Genomic DNA, 21,972 nt, shown 5'->3' with positions numbered 1-21,972 from the left:
CATAAGCAACCTTCATCTCTCACTCAATTAATACAACCCACTTGGTCGTTGCAAAGGTGGGGCCTCGATTTGCTAGGCCCACTTCCACCAGCACAAGGAAATCTAAAATATGTTGTGGTGGCGGTAGAGTATTTTTCCAAGTGGATTGAGGCGAAGCCTTTAGCCACAATAACTTCGGTCACTATCTAGAAATTTTTCTAGCAAAATATTGTTTGTCGCTTCGGAGTGCCGAAGGCTATTACTGTGGACAACGGGACACAATTCGATGTTGAAGCTTTCAAAGAATTCTGTGAACAAATTGGCACAAAGATTCATTTTGCATCGGTTAGACATCCGGAGTCAAACAGACTTGTTGAAAGAGCTAATGGCATTATAATGACGGGAATAATGAAGTTAATCTTCAATCAGCCAAGAGGAAAGTGGCCAGATGAATTGATCAAAGTGGTGTGGAGCCACAACACAACAATATCAAGGTCAACAGGCTTTACACCATTCAAATTACTGTTTGGTGACGAAGCAATGACCCCAGAAGAAGCTAAGGCAGGATCAATAAGAATAGTGGCTTCGGAGAAGAAGACGAAGCTGATTGTTCTGTGGCAAAAGATGCTATAGAAGGGATCAGGCTTCAGGCCGTGGAGAACATCAATAAATATCAAGCCGAAACAATAAAGTGGCGTGACAGAAAAGTTCGGCTAAAGAACATTAAGCCAGGGCACTTAGTACTTCGGAGAGTGGCCAACCCAGATACAGTAGGCAAGCTACAGCTGAAGTGGGAGGGACCTTTTTTGGTAGTATCTTCGTCAAGACCCGGCTCTTACAGACTGAAAGATATGGACGACAACGACATTCCTAGATCTTGGAATGCGGATGAGCTTCGGCGATATTATGTCTAGCTTGATGTAATCTTTTTATTTTTCCTATGGCACCCTTTTCCTTTCCGAAGGGGGAGAAAGGTTTTAAATGGGGCGATAGCATGTAATTTCTCTTTTTCTTATTCAGCTCTACGAGAGCAAAATCCCCCAAAAATGTAAATGTAAAAACTGACCATGCACCATCGAGTGCAGGCAAAAAGGAAAAAACAAGGAGAAGCTCGAAAGTCGTCCCTAAGGGGATGCAGAGCACGACAAAGCTACAAAAAGCCGTTCCTAAGGGAGCGCAGCGTAAGTTTTCTACTCAAAAGTCGTTCCCAAGAGAATGCAGAGCTTATAGCGAAAAGTCAACGCTGATACCGCCGAAATATAAGGCGAAGCGCGAAAATTCAATGTGATACCGCCGAAATAGAAGGCGAAGAAATTCAAAAGACGTTCCTAAGGGGATGCAGAACTTACAGCAAAAAGTCAACACTGATGCACTGAAAAAAAGCGGTGAAGCCGAAAAATAAATGGCAAAGAGACTTCGGTCATTCCGAAGGGAATGAAGGCTATGGTTGTGGCTTCGCATGCGTGTGTTTGGACATTCATTTCACAACACATTACATCATACATTTGCATTCATAAACATTCATTTAGACATACATAGGGTCATCATCGTCATAACATAGGCGGATGCTTTGGCTCTAAGGATAAGGCTTCGGCAAAAAGAAAAAGAAGCAGTTTCATGCTTCGTTGTGTACGAAAAGAATGGAAGGTGTTTTTCGCCTTCGGCTCAAAAAATGCTAGTTTCGTTCACATCAAAGCACTTCATACATTGGTGGAAAGGTAAAAATATATTACAAGGTATGGACAAAATTTACATAGTAAAGTCTAATTCTTAAATTACAATATTCTTTACAAAGGTTATTACAAGAGTTCTTAGAGTTTTTTCCACAGCTATCTATTCAAGCTCCTATTGAGTTTCGGATCGTCTGTTAAGCTTCCGCTTTGTGCACTTTAGCTTCGTCATTTTGCTCCTCAGCTTCGTCATCCTGTATATATTAAAGTATTATAAGGAAAATTCAAGTTTAAAGGAAAAGGTAAGCACAAGGTATGATTTTGTTACCGGCTTAAGATGACTTCGGGCTTCGTCACCAGCTATGCTTCGTCCACCCTTCGTCCATACTAGTTTTATAAATCTGTTTCCTATGCTTTGGGCAAGACTGGGAATATCAATCAGATCTGCTGGTGATAAACTAAAGTTGGGTCTATTGACAACCTTTCCATGTGTGCAACCTGATTTCAGGATAGGCGACAGCTGTGCCCCGAGAAGCTACCAGGGCACAGAAATCACCATGTCCGGCTATAATTTCATCAAGGTCATCAATTTCACCCTCGATATGTTCGAAGGCCTCTGGCAAGTCTTCAGCCGAAGGACTAAATTTTTCACAGATGGCTCCAACCAAATTGAAGATCTACTTCAGCCGTTGTACACATCGGTTACTGAACTCCAGACATTTGTTTTGAAGCTCCGTCAATGATTTTTGCAAATTTGAACTTTTTCGACCTCAGTCTTAAATTTGGCATTTAACTTTTGCTTTTCCCGTTCGAAGCTTTCTAACTTTGAGAGAAGCTCCGTATTTAACTTTGCAATTTTAGCTTCAGCTTCTGCCAATAAACCTTCTATTTTCTGAAGCTCGAAATCCTTCTTTTCAAGAGCCGCTGCTTGATCTTTTATTTTGCTTTCTAAACCCTCAATTATAACTTCATGTTTTTTATCTTCAAGATCTTGTTGCATTCTCAAAGCTTTACTCAACAGCATACTCTGTGCATAAGCAATCTTCGTTAGAAAACACCTTCATTGTTAAAGACAATAAAAAGATGAAGAAAAGTTTTTTACCTTGAAATTGGAATAGAATAAACTACCGACAAGATGCAGTCGTCGGTAGTGGCTTATGTCAGTCTCAAGCTTCAGGAAACCAATACTCTTCGATAGAGTACCGATAACCTTTGCTCCGGTTTGATCTTGGACGCAGCCTAACTTTTCATCGTCAACACCACCGAAAAGTAGTGCCCCTGGTTGATATCCGCAGGATATGGCATATTCTTTTAACTCTTCTTTCTCAGACTTCGTCAACTTTTGTCCAACTAAGTTTTGAAAGTTGAAAATTTCCTCTTCTGAAGCGTCTTCGGCTATTTCCTTCTCCTTCTCAGGTATTGTAGCCATGGCTTCTTCAGCGGCTGCGGTAGCTTCTTCTATGGCCATGTCCAGAAGCATCTTATCAATGTTGGAAAGTGTGCTTTCTAAATGTACATCTTCGGCCGTGGCAGCTTCGGCAGCTGCAGCTTTAGTAGGTGCAACTTCGGTGGCTGTTGCGCTTTCAACAGCCGGTGCCTTCGAAGCCGAAGCTGACGGTGGTGTCCCTTCAATAACTTCTGTCACTGTAATAATTCTTCGTTTTTTCGGCCCAGCTGCCTTCTTCGTTATCGAGGGTTCCTTTTCCTTCTGAAAAAGCTTCGTCAGATGCGGCCCCAGTGGACTTAGCTTGATAGGCAAAGATTTAGTCATTACCTTTAATATTTCCTCCACGTCAGTGGCAGAAGGTGTTGCAGCAGTTTCTTCTTCTATATTAGTTGCCTTCCGCTTCGGAGCCGCGGCCTTTCTTTTCTTCGAAGCATCTGTCTTCGGCTCAGGCCTCAGCTTTCTCTTTTTCAGTTTTTCTTCATCATCTTTCACCAATTTAGCATCTTCTTTATTCAGGACGCTGGCAACTCTCTTTCTCTTCTGCCCTTCGGCGCCTCGGTCCAGTCGCTCATAGTCAGGATACTCAAAGTTCATAGCATCCATTACCCGGTTCAACCTTCGCTTCGGACAGGTGCCGAAGGCTGCAGTCATTAGTTGATCTTCTTTTTTAGAATAATTGCCAAGAATGTCGTTGCACATAACTTCAATTGTGTCTAACCATTCTTGGCAAGGTACTTTGAAATGTTTCTTGAATTTATAATAGTAGGGCAACCGAACAAGTTCCCCCTTTTTCTTTTCTCCCTTGAGCTTCGGCATGTCCCACTCTTTCAAAGTTAGGAACACTCTAAAAGCCAAGAATTCTTGCACCAGATCCCTAGTGCCAATATGCTCCGCAATAACTCGAAATTCGCCCAGTGCAATTTGGCTCGGACTTTTCGGTGTCATGTTGCACTGGGGCCTGGTTTCTCTGAAGATTAATTCTAGTGGACTTTGGACTAGCTTCTCCTTTTCTTCATCAACTTTGACGTAAAACCATTTAGTCTTCCAGCCAGCTGGCCACTTGGTATGATAGCTGATAACTGGAAACTTCATATTTTTGCGATAAGCAAAATTGTAGCAGCCGAAGTTTTCATGCAACCCATCTTCTCTAGCTTTTGTTTGATAATGAAGCTCATGTACTCGGCAGAAGCCTTCGGCAAATGGTTCTACCCTCTGGCTTCGGAGGGCCCAGATGTAAACACTAAGCCTAACGATGGCGTTAGGAGTTAGCTGATGAAGATAAATCCCAAACTTCTTCAAAACATCAGCAATCATCTCATTCAAAGGAAATCTTAATCCTGCTTTAAAGAAGCTTTTGAAGACTACCACCTCATCCTTTTCCGGCTTTGGAGTAATTTCCTCTCTGCCAAAACGAACCAGCTCCTTCTTTGCTTCACTGAAATAGCCTAACTTCATCAGCTTAGACATATCACCTTCGGTAATGGTGGATTTCCCAAACTCCAGGTGGCTGGGTTTAGATGGCACGGCGTTGTAATCATCTTCAGATTCAATTTCCTCAGCATCAACCTGCTCAGCTTCAGCGGCAGGTGCATCCTCCAATACTACCAGCCCTGATCGTTGCATCACTTTAGAGATTGGAGCGGTTTTGGCACCTTCGGCTTCCTCTCCGTCGCGAGTAACCCTAGCTGTTGAGCGTACCCTAGCCATCTGATGATTGAATTTCTTGTTTTTTGACGAAGTTGAAATTTTTTTAACTTTGCCGAAGCTCTTTTTTGTTACGAAGCTTGAGCAAAATGAATAAGCTTCGGTTGACGATGTAGTAAGCAAGCTTCGGCTATGGTCAAATTTTTGGCAGCAAAACAGTGCAATAGCAATGAATGCTGTGGTAACTTCACACCTACCCGTCTGTTTATATAGTGCCGCAGGTGGGAAGGTAAATCGTCAAGTCTTCCGCACCGGACAAACAGCCGCGCGCACCCACTGAACGGTGGGCCACAGAGCCCGAGAAGGTGAATCGCCAGGACGCGCGTAACTGCCGCATGGCGGGACCACCTTGCGCTCAGATTATTTTAATCGTTTCTCGGCAACGAGCTTAGGGAAGGTGTTTTTCGGATCTTCGGCATCCCGAAGCCTAAGAGACTTTTTCACGGATCAAGCTCGTTACGAAAAACGATCTAGCACCACGAAGGGGCTACTGTTGGGGGTATGCTTCGTAGCCGAAGATCCTAAAGAAAGAAACACCTTCGGCAGATCCTCTCAAAAGCAGTGCCGAAGCTATCACTCATAAAGCTTCGGCATAGTGACATGACTCAAGACGAAGGAGTGAACCGACTTAAAGCTAAAATGACCAATAGACCCACGATAGTTTGTGTCATGATTGTAATCGATTGTAAAGGGCATAAATGTAATTTCACACAGGTTGCGCCCTATGCCTATAAATAGATGAACAGTACCCCCGTACTGTTCACGCAATCTGGTAATCGCTTGCACGCGACACTTGGATTATTGCCTTCTGTCAAGACGAAGGTATAAATGTGATTAAATGTTATGTTTTAATATTTGAATTTATATAATGAAATATATGAATAAGTTTATGTGTTTTGATATATTATTCCTTCATGTTTTATATTTTATATTTCATCTTTCATTATTTCACAATTCTAGTCACGAAGGTGTGACCTTCGTGATTCTTGCTCATGACCTTCGTCCGAAGTTCATTATATCCTTGGGGAGATAATGCTTCAATGGACGAAGGTCATTAACACTTAACAGTTTATGTTGCCTTGTTCTTAATTCGAAGCATTTGAGAACAAGTCCCCAACACCGGGCTTCTCTTGATGGGATTACCAATCGAGGGACCCGCGATTTCTCACCAATGTTGACCTCCGCCGCGGAACCAAGTCTCGTCGTGGCCAGGGCTTCTACCGCACCAATCGTCGGTAAGTGTTCTACTGTCGTGTTCGCCTAGCTCTCCATGCGTAGAACTATTTGGGTTGGGGTTTGGAGCACTAGTGTGGCGGGAGGCAGTAGCTCTGGTGGGTCGTGGTCGCATCTGTGGGCGGCGACGCCGCGCGTCTGGTGGAGGAAAGAAGATGGGGGCGCGGGCCGTTGGATTCTCCAGTGATGGCTCAGATTAGAAGTAGAGCACCGGTTCGGGGAAATAAATCCGGAGCATCGATGGTTGATCTGATGGATGGCGTTGATTGGAATCTACATAAAATCTGGGTCGTAGAATTGAATCTGACGCTCCCTATTGCATACCGCTTCAGTTATAAAGCGATCTAATCTGAGGCGTCCGTTGTGGATCAGATGACTGATCGCGGCCGATACCCCTTCGGCCAGGAAGTTTTGTTAAAAAGACCCTGAAGAATTAGGAAATGAACTTGTGGTCCACTACAGGAGTAGACTGAGTCTAAGATATTTTTTCATGTTGGCCCCTGCATTTCTGTTTAATTCAGGCGCAGTCTAGTGAATAAGAAAAACATGGAAATTGAATTAGAAATTGAATTTTTAATATAAAGACAATTCCTAAAACTTGTTTAATTCATATAAAATTCATATTGAGTCCAAATTAGTTCATTCTAGTTCATATAATTTTGTAATAATGTTGTTTATCATCCTGTGTCTCTATTTTAACATGAAAATGGTATTAAAATTATTTCCTAATTAATCTTATATCAAATACATAAAACCTTAGGAAATTCATAACTCCTCCGTTTTAACTCAGATTTGATCCATTCAAGTTGTGTTAGTCTCGTATAAGTATGTACTATGCAATAACAACATTTATTATACCATGTCTCATTATTTTATAATTAGATCTGTATTTAACTGATGTTGGTTATTCTGGTTAAACTGCTTATCATTATTGACTACTAGCATATGATCTATAGTCAATTTATAACTTAGATTAAAGTTGAGATAAGTATTTATAGAATAACCTCTCATATGATCTATACTAACCAATTTATAATATAAGTTTAATATTTAAATCATGTAGAGCTTTTATAGATCATAACTCCTTAACCATGACTCCGATCTTAGTAGTTCTCGATCTCACGATCTCGTAGCAACGCGTAGATCATTAATATGCAGTATGTTCTTATGTTTGGTGTGATGTTAATTTTGTCTATACCATGTTTGTTTGTATTGCTACGACTAGCAGAGAGGTCACGAGGATCAGAAGAATCACCCTGGTAACTGGAATCACAAGTGTCAGGCAAGTTGTGCCCTTGACCACTTTTGTTACCCAATAATATTCTTTACTATCACTTATTCATGCATAGGTTTAATCTTGATGGGACCCAATAGGTCACCTAGACTGTTTTCTTTTTACCTTGTTTACCCCTGAATCATTGGGTATATCTGCTATTTCTTTACACGGTTTTTGGGTTAATAATTCATTGTATCAATATTCCTATTATTATGTTATGTTATTTATGTTCATGATAAGATCATTATGTTAATGGAAACATGGAGCGACCACCCGGGAAAACAGTGCTACACAAGGGTAGTATGGGATGCCCTTGGCTGATTAACTAGGAAAGCTAGTGGATGAATACCTTACCCGAAAGGGGCAAGGGCAGTAGGGGAGTGGTCGGTGTAGGGAGGTCCTTCGGTAGATTTTGTTGCGATGGCGGTCAGGCGAGGGATCCCTGCACTGGAGCTTCCTAGAAACTGTAGCGGGTTTTCTGAAGCTAGTGGAACTTTGTAAAGGCCTCATAGTGTTACCCTGCCTCGCTTTCTTGGTAGAGGTGTATGGGATTCATGACCCCTTGGCAGATGGGTAACATGACTTGTGGGTAAAGATGCGCAACCTCTGCAGAGTGTAAAACCGGTATACTAGCCGTGCTCACGGTCATGAGCGGCTCGGACCCTCACATGATTAATCTATGGAATTAAAACTTAATTTGTCATTTGCTTCGCATTGGGATTATTTTATTATTACTTTTACTTATTATTACTAAGGTTTGGTATTTACTTATACTTAGTAATTGCTAATAAAATTTTGACCAACTTATAAAAGCAATGCTCAGCTGCAACCTTTATTTTATTGATCAGCCTTATACTTCACATGAACTCTCACCTGGTGAGTTCATGCCACATTATTTCCCGCAACTTGTTGAGCGATGAACATGTGTGAGCTCACCCTTGCTGTCTCACACCCCCCCCACAGGAGAAGAACAGGTGGTTCAAGTGGAGCCACACATCGAGGAGTTCGATTCGATCTAGGTGGCGTCTCCCAATTGACTTTCTGGCGCCAAGGATGGATTTTAGATCCTTTTATATTTATCTTTAATTTTGTAAGACTTGCACTATGTAATAAATACTCTGATTATTGTGACATTTATCTCTATACACTCTGTTATTATATATGTTCTCTTCTTTGGCGCATGTATGAGATGCACCCGGCTTTGTCCCTTAAATCCGGGTGTGACACTCCTCTAGCACCTACTCCAGCGGTCGGGGCGTCTAGTGGTGGTGCAGGGGACGCCTCCAGTGGGGCATAGGGGAACGACGCCTCGCAGACTCTACTCCTGCTGAGGTGGGCAGGAAGAGCCATACTGCTCCAGCTCCTGGCGCTGACATTCCTGCTCCTCATACAGGCGGTGGTGCAACCTTTCCAAGTGGTTGGACTGGCCAGTCACTGGGCGACGAAGCGGGCGCTCCATAAGACGAGAGGGCAAGAAAGAGATGACTGACTTTTGCGTTGTGTGTCTAAGATGAGCCATCTACAAAAGACATTGTAAGCATAAGAGTAAGAACAAAACTAATATGACCAGCAAGTAAACTATAAAAAAGAATTAGGAAATAAAATAAAACAAAATTTTAACAAGGTGTAATATATATAGTAGAACATAGAGTTAGTCGAGATGACCGAATTTTGAAGTGACACCAAAGGTCAAGGTGAGAATAGGGGTCTATAATCCTTAGAACGACCATTCTACTCTAGGTTAGCGGTCCTACAGCCAGCACACCATTGATACCACTTATGTCACACCCGGTTTTAGAAGGCAAACCAAATGTGAACTATGTACGTCCCAGGATCAGAAATTCACATACACAGCGATTACATAACTGGACATTATCACATAGTGCTCAAATAATAACGTAAAGAGGTATTAATTTGATTACATCATGATGTCTGAGACATCCACATAGTCTTAAACATAGATCAAAGTGTGAATACAAAACGTAGTAAAATGCGACCTTCATAGGCAGCCGACTCAGGGTTTGCCGCTAACCCACGCATAGAACTCATCATAGTCTTGGAACTCCTAGAAATCCACTGTTATGCCTTCATCTTCTCCCGAGCAGGGGTTCCAATGCGGACAACCTGGTGTTTTGTTGTTTTAAGCAAGGCTGAGTACACATCAACGTACTCAGCAAATGTCCCGTTTGGCTAAAAGTGGACTAGCTGTATGTGGGGTGAAGCTCAGAGCAGTTGCTTTTAGTTGGTCAGGTAATTATTACTAGTAAAGAGTCAAGTTTTAGCAATAATCATAAGTTATTAATCCAAAGGTACTCCCTCCAAAAGGAAAGAATACCGGAATCCATAACCATAATCATCACCATTAAAACCATTATTATCCTCATCATCATATGTAATCATAGTATCTCTAATCAAAGGAGCTCCCAAGGTCACTCATAACCGTGAGCACGGTTGATATGTCAGTTTCTAACCCTATGTAGAGGTCGCACACTTTACTTTCCGTCCCACTAGGCAAACCACCGGTTTTTTACGGTGAAGATTATTGTATGTGGAGTGATAAAATGAGGCATCATCTAACCTCACTCCACTCTAGCATTTGGGACTTTGTTGAGTTTGGAGCGCAGGTACCAACCGTGGGGGATGAAGGCTATGACTCGGACGAGGTCGCCCAAATCCGGCATTTGACTCCCAAGCCACTACTATACTCCTCGCCTCTCTATGTCGAGAGGAGTATAATAAGGTGCAAGGGCTTAAGAGTGCCAATGAGATTTGGGACATAGTAAAGACCGCACATGAAGGGGATGAGGTGACCAAGATCACCAAGCGAGAGACGATCGAGGGGGAGCTCGGTCGATTCATCCTCAACCAAGAAGAGGAGCCACAAGCCATGTACAACCGACTCAAGACCTTGGTGAACCAAGTCCGTAACCTCGGGAGCACCAAATGGGATGACCATGAAATGTTCAAGGTTATTCTAAGATCACTCGTTTTTCGTAGTCCTACGCAAGTTCAATTAATTCGCGGTGATCCTAGATATAAGCTAATGTCTCCCGAGGAAGTGATAGGAAAGTTTGTGAGCTTTGAGTTGATGATCAAAGGCTCTAAACAAATTGTCGAGCAAGGCAGCACCTCCACACCCGAGGTGCAACCCGTTGCATTCAAAGCAATGGAAGAGAAGAAAGAAGAGTCTACATCAAGTAGGCTCCCCATCGACGCCTCCAAGCTCAACAACGAGGAAATGGCGCTCATTATCAAGAGCTTTCGCCAAATCCTCAAGCAAAGGAAGGGGAGAGACTACAAACCTCGTTCCAAGAAGGTTTGCTATAAGTGTGGTAAGCCCGGTCACTTTATAGCAAAATGTTCTATTTCTAGTGACAGGGGCGACGACAAGAAGGGAAAGAGGAAGGAAAAGAAGAAATACTACAAGAAGAAGGGTGGCGATGCCCATGTGTGTCAGGAATGGGATTTCGACGAAAGCACCACCGACGAGGACGCCGCCAACATCGCCGTCACCAAAGGCCTCCTCTTCCCCAACGTCGGCCACAAGTGCCTCATGGCAAAGGACGACAAAAAGAAGAAGATAAAATCTAGAGCCTCCACTAAGTATGCAACATCTAGTGATGAGGATAGCTCTAGTGAAGATGAAGATAATTTGCTTGCTCTTTTTGCCAACTTAAACATGCAACAAAAAAATTGAATGAATTGATAGGTGCCATTCATGAAAAGGATGAACTCTTGGATAGCCAAGAGGAATTTCTTATTAAGGAAAACAAAACGCATGTTAAAGTTAAAAATGCTTATGCTCAGGAAATAGAGAAATGTGAAAAATTAACTAGTGAGCTAAGCACTTGCCATAACATTATATCCAACCTTAGATTTGAGAATGCTAATTTAATTGCTAAGGTTGAGAAGCTAAATGTTTGTGATGATTCTCTTGCCAATCTTAAGAATGATAATGCCAATTTAATTGCTAAGATTGACAAATTGAATGAATCAACTTCTAGCCTTAAAATTGGGAATGATAAATTAATTGTTAAGGCTAAGGATTTAAATGTTTGCAATGCTTCTATTTCCTGTCTTAGAAATGAAAATGCCATGCTAAAATCTAAGATAGATGAACTAAAACCTTGCAAACCCTCTTCATCCACTGTTGATCATGTTTCTATTTGCATGAGATGTAGAGATATTAATGTTGATGCTATCCATAATCACATAGCTATGATTAAACAACAAAATGATCATATAGCTAAACTAGATGCTAAAATTGTCGAGCATGAACTAGAAAATGAAAAATTTAAATTTGCTCGTAGCATGCTTTATAATGGGAGACGCCCTGACATTAAGGATGGCATTGGCTTCCAACAGGGAGATAATGTCAAGCTTAATGCTCCTAAAAGATTGTCTAATTTTGTTAAGGGCAAGGCTCCCATGGCACAGGATAACGAGGGTTACATTTTATATCCTACTGGTTATCCTGAGCATAAGATTAGGAGAATTCATGCTAGGAAACCTCATAATATTTCACATCATGCTTTTATGTATAAAAATGAGGCTTCTAGCTCTAGGCAATCAACCCATGTTAAATTGTCTAAAAAGAAAACTCCTATTGCATCAAATGAACCTAATGTTTCATTTAAAACTTTTGATGCATCTTATGTGCTTACTAAGAAATCAGGCAAAGTAGTTGCCAAATATGTTGGGGCAAACACAAGGGCTCAAAGACTTGTGTTTGGGTACCCAAGGTGCTTGTTTCTAATGTGAAAGGACCCAAGACCGTTTGGGTACCTAAGAACAAGGCCTAAATTTATTTTGTAGGTTTATGCATTTGGGGGCTTAAGTTGGATAATTGATAGCGGGTGCACAAACCACATGACATGGGAGAAAAGGATGTTCTCCTCCTATGAGAAAAACGAAGATCCTCAAAGAGCTATTACATTCGGGGTTGGAAATCAAGGTTTGGTCAAAGGACTTGGTAAAATTGCTATATCACCTGACAATTCTATTTCCAATGTTTTTCTTGTAGATTCTTTAGATTACAATTTGCTTTCTGTTTCTCAATTATGCAATATGGGCTACAACTGTCTATTTACTGATGTAGGTGTTACTGTCTTTAGAAGTGATGATTCAGTAGCATTTAAGGGAGTGTTAGAGGGTCAGCTATACTTAGTTGATTTCAATAGAGCTAAACTCGACACTTGCTTAATTGCTAGCCCATGTTGGGATGAAGAATCTTCACAAGCTTCTAAAAGGAGAATGCATTTAAGACTAACAAATGTTCATTTTGAGAAAGACAGTGTTTGTAGCGCATGCCAAGCAGGAAAGCAAGTTGGTACCCACCATCCACACAAGAACATCATGACGACCAACAGGCCGCTTGAGCTACTCGACATGGATCTATTCGGCCCGATAGCTTACATAAGCATCGGCAGGAGTAAGTATTGTCTTGTAATTGTGGATGATTATTCTCGCATCACTTGGATGTTCTTTTTGCAGGAAAAATCACAAACCCAAGAGACCTTAAAGGGATTCTTGAGACGAGCTCAAAATGAGTTCGGATTAAGGATCAAGAAAATAAGAAGCGACAACGGGACGGAGTTCAAGAACTCTCAAATTGAAGGCTTCCTTGAGGAGGAGGGCATCAAGCATGAGTTCTCTTCTCCATACATCCCTCAACAAAATGATGTAGTGGAGAGGAAGAATAGAACTCTATTGAGTATGGCAAGAACCATGCTTGATGAGTACAAGACTCCGGATCAGTTTTGGGCTGAGGCGATTAACACCGCCTGCAACTCCATCAACCGGCTCTACCTTCACCGAATCCTCAAGAAAACATCTTATGAACTCCTCACCGGTAAAAAGCCCAATGTTTCATATTTTAGAGTCTTTGGTAGCAAATCCTTTATTCTTGTTAAAAGAGGTAGAAAATTTAAATTTGCTCCTAAGGCTGTAGAAGGCTTTTTACTTGGTTATGACTCAAACACAAGGGCATATAGAGTCTTCAACAAATCCACTGGCTTAGTTGAGGTTTCTTGTGACATTATGTTTGATGAGACTAATGGCTCTCACGTAGAGCAAGTTGATCTTGATGAGCTAGATGATGAAGAGGCTCCGTGTGTCGCGCTAAGGAACATGTCCATTGGGGATGTGTGTCCTAAGGAATCCGAAGAGCCTCCACAAGCACAAGATCAACCATCATCTTCCATGCAAGCATCTCCACCAACCCAAGATGAGGATCAAGCTCAGGGTGATGAAAATGAAGATCAAGAGGATGAGCCACCTCAAGAGGAGAGCAATGATCTAGGGGGAGATGACCATGACAAAGACAAGGAAGATGATCAAGAAGATCAGGGTCAAAGACTGCCACACCCAAGAGTCCACCAAGCGATACAAACAGATCACCCCGTGAACTCCATCCTCGGCGATATTCATAAGGGGGTAACCACTCGATCTCGTGTCGCACATTTTTGTGAACATTACTCTTTCGTGTCTTCTATTGAGCCATACAGGGTGGAAGATGCATTAAGAGATTCGAATTGGGTGTTGGCAATGCAAGAGGAGCTCAACAACTTCACGAGGAATGAGGTATGGCATCTTGTTCCACGTCCTAACCAAAATGTTGTAGGAACCAAGTGGGTATTCCGCAACAAGCAAGATGAGCATGGTGTGGTGATAAGGAACAAAGCCCGACTTGTAGCCAAGGGCTATTCACAAGTTGAAGGTTTGGATTTCGGTGAAACATATGCACCCGTAGCTAGGCTTGAGTCAATTCACATATTACTTGCCTATGCTACTTACCATGGCTTTTAGCTTTACCAAATGGACGTGAAAAGTGCCTTCCTCAATGGTTCCAAGCCGATCCTAAGGAAGTTCACCTTAGGGCCGTGAAAAGAATCTTGAGATATTTAGTTTACACACCTAAGTTTGGTCTTTGGTACCCCAAGGGATCCACTTTTGATTTAATAGGTTATTCCGATGCTGATTGGGCAGGGTGTAAAATTGATAGGAAGAGCACATCAGGGACTTGTCAGTTTCTGGGAAGATCCCTGGTGTCTTGGGCTTCAAAGAAACAAAACTCAGAAGCTCTTTCTACCGCCGAAGCCGAGTATATTGCCGCAAGCCATTGTTGTGTGCAATTACATTGGATGAGGCAAACCCTTAGGGACTATGGCTACAAACTGAGCAAAGTTCCTCTCTTATGTGATAATGAGAGTACAATCCGCATGGCGGATAACCCCATTGAACACAGCCGCACTAAGCACATAGCCATTTGGTATCACTTTTTGAGGGATCACCAACAAAGGGGGATATCGAGATAGCCTATGTTAGCACCAAAGAACAATTAGCCGATATCTTCACCAAACCATTAGATGAGAAAACCTTTACCAAACTTAGGCATGAGCTAAATATACTTGATTCTCGGAACTTTGATTGAAACATTGCACACATAGCTCATTTATATATATCCTTGATCATATCTCTTTTATGTCCATGACTAAATGTGTTTTCAAGTATATTTTATGCTAAGTCATAGATTGCAAGGGAAATGGAGTCTTCGGTGAAGACAAGGCTTCCACCCCACTCTATCGGTATTATTTATCCTTCGCCATCACTCCGCACCGCTCTCCACTTTGGTATAATCTTCACTCTTATTACTAGTACCAATGGGGAGAAAGTAAAAGGGCTCATATTTCACTTACAAAGTATCCGTTTTTGGCGATTCATGCCAAAGGGGGAGAAAGTATTAGCCCAAAGCAAAAGGACCGCACCACCACCAATTTCAAAAAGTTTTTAAAGCAGTCTTTCAAATGATATTAAAGAAGTTTTTCAATTGGTATCTTATTTTGATATAATTTCAAATTGGTATAACCTCTTTCAAAATTGATATCTAAAACCCTCTTGAATATTAAGAGGAGAATTTCATTGAGGGGGAGTTTTGTGTAAGTCAAAGGAAAAGCATTTGAAACAGGGGGAGAAAATTTCAAATCTTGAAAATGCTTCTTGCAATTCTATTCAAATACCTTTGACTATTTGCAAAAAGACTTTGAAAAGATTTTCCAAAACATTTTTTCAAAAACAAAACAAGTGGTGCAAGCGTGATCCAAAATGTTAATAAAAGAAAGCAATCCATGCATATCTAGTAAAAGTATAAATTGGTTTAATTCGAAGAAACCTTTGTACTTACATTATGCAAACTAGTTCAATTCTGCACTTATATATTTGCTTTGGTTTGTGTTAGCATCAATCACCAAAAAGGGGGAGATTGAAAGGGAAATATGGTCAAACCTTATCCTAAATGATTTTGGTGGTTGAAATGCCCAACACAAATAATTGAACTAACTAGTTTGCTCTAGATTATATGTTCTACAGGTGCTAAAGGTTCAACACAAACCAATAAAAAGATACAAGTTAGGGTTCAAAACAAATGGAGCAAAAGAAACCGAAGAGAACCCTGGTCTGGCGCACCGGACTATCCGGTGCCCCAGGGGCCGTACAGGCTAAACTCCTCACCTTCGGGTTTCTGAGGCCGCTCTCCGCTATAATTCACCGGACTGTTCGGTGTAACACTGGACTGTCTGGTGTGCCAAGCGGAGCAACGGTCGCCAGCGCAACGGTCGACTTCAACGGTCGGCTGACAACGTGAACAGTGCGCGGACAGTTCACGTAGAGTCAGAGCAGCGCCAGAAGGCGCACCGGACAGTGAACAGTGACTGTCCGGTGCCCCAAGCTGTCAGAGCTCTAACGGTCGAAACCGTCAGAACCCTAACGGTTGGGTGATGTGGCTGGCGCACCGGACAGTGTCCGGTGCGCCCATCGACAGCAGCCCTCCCCAACGGCTGTTTTGGTGGTTGGGGCTATAAATACCCCCCCCAACCACAACTATTCAAGGTATCCAAGTTTCAAGCATATTGCATTCAATACAAGAGCTCTAGACTTCACTCCAAGACACAAACAAGAGATCAAATTCTCTCCAAAGTCCAAAACCACTCCAAACACTTAGTGACTTGTGAGAGAGAGATTTTCGTGTTCATTTGAGTTCTTGTCGCTTGGATCACTTTGTTCTTCCTCCATTCTTGTTCTCAAGCAACTTGTAATCAAAGCAAGAGACACCAAGTTGTGGTGGTCCTTGTAGAGGTCTAAGTGACCCGATTTGATTAAGGAGAAAGCTCACTCGGTCTAAGTGACCGTTTGAGAGAGGGAAAGGGTTGAAAGAGACCCGGTCTTTGTGACCACCTCAACAGGGACTAGGTTTGCAAGAACCGAACCTCGGTAAAACAAATCACCGTGTCACTCGCTTTATTTCTTGGTTGATTTGTGTTCGCCCTCTCTTTCGGACTCGGTTTTATTCTAAGGCTAACCCCGGCTTGTAGTTGTGCTTTAAAGTTGTAAATTTCAGATTTGCCTATTCACCCCCCCTCTAGGCGACTTTCAGCTAGCATAGAGCTAATCCAGAAATAATTCATCCCAAATAGGTGATCAAGGACAGGATAAACAAAAGACTAGTAAATCCTTAGGTGTAAATTATGTAAATGCGTGGAGATGAATTATAAAATGAGTAGGACATAGGTAGGTTAGACGACACTTGCCTTCACCAACTAGCTGCTGCTCAGGGTCTTCTCCTGCAACTTCCTCAGACTCCACCAACAGACCGTTATCTATACGAGTGCAAACAAACATTCCAAATTCTTGACATAGAAGGAAAAAATACACCACACAATGAAATAGATCAATTAAACAGACACGTGACGTAGAGCTCGCATTTACGACTATGCGAGAAAAGAACTACGACGGTCAAAGCTACGGCCGAGAGACATAGCGATTATGTTAAGCGGCTATGGACTAAAATATTTATCTTAGCATAATTATATTAATTGATATTCATGCAACGCGTAAATAAAATATGCACTTGGTTCTGATTAGTACGGTAATCGATTAACCGTCGTTACACTACGCACTTTAATTATCGTACGAGAGTCTAGGTGGGTCAAAAGGTCGTTACGTGGCAAAGCACGTGACACGACACATAACCCAAGCGAAATTTAAAGCGTTACGGCGTGCACGAAGCGGCAAACAGCGAGCGCGAAGTGCGTCAAAGGCACACGCGCGCTGAGGTCGCGCCACGGCCGCGCCATGGCAGCGACGAGGTTGCACGCTGGGCAAGGGCGCGCGGAGCTGGGACATGTCGGGGGCCGCACCGGGGACCACGCGTTGGGGGCCACGCCGGGATGCTGCCGTGCCAAAGAGCCACCGCCAGGGCCAGGGCTGCGCGCGCAGAGGCACCGCGCGCCGGGGGCAAGGGCCACGCGGGGAGGGAGGCACGCACGCCGGGGCAAGGGCCAGGGGGTTGCGCGGGGAGGGAGAAGGAGAGGGAGGGGGAAGGTGGAGGGAGAGCTTACCACGAGCACGATGAACGACAACAACCACATCTCTCTGGTGATCCAAGCGAGGGCAGGGAGAGAGTGGGAGAGGAGGAAGAGGGAGAGGGGTGGTTTCGCCTCTCCTAGATCATGGGTGCGCGGGAGAGGGAGGGGGCGGCTGGGTCAACATCTGACACTTGACAAAAAAAAGAAATTTGCTAGGTAACACTAGGCAATAATTGTTTACCGAGTGTTTGCCAGGTAACACTAGGCAAAAAAGAAATTTGCCAAGTGTCAGCATCTGACACTTGAGAAAGTTAACAGTCGTCAACTATATACGACTTCTGACAGCCCTTTGTCGAGCATCACGTTTTGCTGAGAGCTTGACACTCGGCAAAGACGAGTGTTGTGCCCTTGGCAAATTAGGTCTATGCTGAGAGTCTTATTTCGCCGAGAGTAACACTCGGCAAAGCATGCTTGGCCAAGTGCCCGATAAATTGCACTCGACAAACCGCCAAGCACTCAGCAAAGAGTCAGATTCTGGTAGTATACGTAGTAGCGTTTGATAGTCCCTAAGTAGGTCAATTAACATCTTGAGAACATGTGACAATCTCAGGTCTATGGACACAACGTACATGTTGTAAAAAAGAGAACTATATTATAAAACTCACGTTAGGTTGGTCCAGCCTCATGTCATACATGCGCCCACATTATTAGTTTTACATCTCCATGTCCATGACTTGTGAAACATAGTCATCAACTAATACATGTGCTAGTCATCAAATCTAACTAGGGCCATCTTTTAGAATAACCATACAAGTAAATAATCTCACAAACAATTCACATAATTGCTAATCGATACAAGGTGCCTTTCATGAATATTCAATTAAGCAATATATATCATGGATACAAAGAAATATGCTCATCTCTATGATTATCTCTAGGGCATATTTCTATCTGGTCACCCTCTTGTTTTCACTAAGAGGGGCTACCAACCATAGTTGTGAATAGGATGGCATATTATAACAGTGTGCAAGCGAAGCTTTGACACTTAAGCTCCTCCTTGATCGGAGGGGTAGAGCTAGCTAGTCTAGTAACCAATACTAGGTGTGGCTTTTAACACCAACAAATCTAACAAGGTTTGAATAACAACAAACTAACACAATCCTAAGCCTTGAATTGAAGTGTTCCTATACTACCACAACAATAACCAAGAAATAGAAAATGAAGTAAAGCAATACTTGAATGTAATGCTTGAAGTGAAACTGTAAGTAATACTTAGAGTAGAACACAAAGTAAAACTAGAATTATCTTGATAATCAAATGATATAGAAGAGTTATACCAAAGGATCTCAACGATGACTCCAGAATATTCTGAGGCAAATCTTAAACTCGACTCTAACTCCCAAGAACTAACCTAAGTTACTAAGATAAAGAGAGGAAGCTCTATAGTATGTGTCTATTCTCAACTTTATTCTCCTCTTCTCACATCAACTCCAAAGGGTTATTTGTACACTCACCAAGCATGAGGGATATATATAGAACCTAGGTCAGTTAAGGAAGCTAAGTCATTTGTATGGAGGACAAATGGTAGACCGGATAGCCTGTTAAGTGGTCAAGCAGTCAAGAAACTTGGTCGGCCGACCATTCCCTCCCCTCAATTACTCATCCTACGGTCTAGAAGCCTTCTTCAAGTCAGTTTAACGATTATTTGGCATGTTTCTCCTATAACCATTGGATTGGATATGTGCTTCTTCCTTAGCCATTGAATAGATGTTCCTTTTATCACTGACTTCACGAATCCATGAGCTGGATCAATAACATGGCTGTCTTTTGGTCCTAGACGTGTCATCCACGTGGCTACACCTTGAAGTTGCGTTGAGTTCATCATGTCATGCATGTAGGATCAAATGTGGAGTGTATTTGGCTCGGTCAAGTGGCTGAATGGCCAAGGGGATAGCTGGGTGACCAAGGATGTGGTTGGGCAACCATGGCATGTCGATCGGTCTAGGGGGTGGTAGGTCGGCCATGAATGTTGGTCAACCATTACTCCTTTATGACTTGGCCATTTTCACTCCCTTTTATATTTTTTTCATAACCTACACTCAAATATTCCAAACATAACTTGTGAAACTCAATTATAAGCAATGTTAGTTACTTTGTTCATAAAAACTCTCCCATCCTTTTGGATAGTTGTTGGTCGAACATGTGGAATAACGACCGTCAACAATCATCATTAGTTATTTGGCATTGTAATACACTATAATGTGATTTAGCTACGAAGCTTTACTAAAGTAGCACGATCAAAGTTTTCTCTAAATATCTAACTAGTATAAAGAGCTTAACATTCATTATACCTTTAATTGTAGCTACACCGAACTTTGATGTCCACCTTACATCTCAATTATCATAGGCAACTCAACACCTAATTGGTTATTTTGAGGATGGTGTTGCTATAATGGTTGCATTCATCATCAAGTTTTTTCATGTTGGTAGCCAATTTTGCTGAGAGGAGTTTTAATATCAAAATGTGTTAGGATCTAGTAGTGTTAATCTATATCTACACTTAGTATTAAAATTAAGAATATTCTTCAATATGTTGCTTAACACATTTTCTATGATATATGGGCCCATCTAGTTGTTTGCACCCCATAGCCAATTATTTTATAGATCACATTCTAAATAGCTCTACTATCAAAGCTCCATCTACGCACTCCTACGTGGCTACTTTGATAAGGGCGCGAGAAATGAGCGTGCAAATAGACTTGAGTAGAATTGGGCAGACAACATGAGGAGAAAGTCGTGGCAGCAAACACGAGTGCCTCCTTGGATAGGTGATCAACAGGTTAGAGGTGGTCAACACAATGGTCAGAGTGGTGGTTGTGGACTTCTTTGTGTGACAAAGTGCGTGTACTTGACGCAGAGAGTGTTGGTAGGGATGGCATGATGACAGGTGCATGCATATTATATAATACGTCATCCAAGGAGGTAGAGGCAACACACGTGTTTGCCGAAACAAGAGTACCAGGCTTCCTCATGCGATGGATTGCTCAAACAAGATGTCGAGCAATGCAAGATAGTGAGTACCATATATGGCCAGCGAAGTGATAGACATGGGCGACACAACAAAATGGTGAAGGCGTTTGAGGTGAGTAGAGAGTGCCCTGACTTGCGATCACATTGAAGGTACCACTGTATTAAATGACTTCGCAACATTCAATGTTCAATGCAGTTAGAGGTAGACCATGTTATCGAGGACATGAGAGGAACTGTGTTAACACCCATGTCTAGATGCATTGTTATGGGGTTGTTGAAGCAGGATGTGTGGCTTGTCATCAGTAAGAGAAACATGATAAGCATTATTAACTAAAATAAATGTGTGCAGTTGTCATAAAAACTAAACTTTGCTATGTTCATTAGGTTTGGACATTCTAAGTCTCTGTTTCGTTGTAAGCAGGAGTATCCACATATTACCTAGTTTATACTACATAAATGTGCATGTTTTGGCATATTTTACCTTTTCTATTTCTGAATAAACGTTTCTTAAAGTTTAACTATATTTACTTGATATTATTTATATCTCGAAATAAGTTTATTATAAAAATAATAAACTCAACAATTTATCTAATAAATCTAATTATTTTCTATAAATATCGATATTTTCACATATATTTGGTTAAAGTTAAAAATATTTGACTCAATGAAAACAAAAAAACACGCTTATTCATAAGCTATGATGATAAAAATGGGCAATATAGTCTTTTTTAGATATTAGCTATCTAACCGTTCTGCACCGAAATATATAGAATGGGAATCTCATTGAGTCGAATATAGCACATTGGAAGCGACGGGCCCACCAATCGAAGCTATAAGTCTATCGCTACATTGTATCCTATCTCTGCTCTATCTTTTCCTTGCGTACCCACGGCATTGACGTACCTATGATAAAACCGCCCATGGATTCTACGAAACCAAATCCCTCCGCCCATGGATTCTACGAAACCAAATCCCTCCCTTGCCTGTTTGATGAAGAGCCACCTAGCTTTTAAGAAACTGGTTTATAGAAATTAGAGTGGTTCCAAACACACAAGTTTATGCTTTAGTTTATAGAAAACCGAATTTTCAGCTACTTAAAAAATAATAAGCTGATATTCTCCGGCTAAAACCAGTTTTGTCTGTTTAAGTTACGTCATGTTATTTTTTTTATTTCACGGATCTGTACCATTTGCCTTTAGGCCATTCTCAGTGATCATTTTGTTACACTGTTTTGAAAGCTGCCATGTTAATATTTATCTTGGAAACATTGTA

This window comes from Zea mays, chromosome 4 (genome assembly GCF_902167145.1).
Source record: "Zea mays cultivar B73 chromosome 4, Zm-B73-REFERENCE-NAM-5.0, whole genome shotgun sequence".
NCBI lineage: Eukaryota > Viridiplantae > Streptophyta > Magnoliopsida > Poales > Poaceae > Zea > Zea mays.
This window is presented reverse-complemented; position numbering follows the sequence as displayed.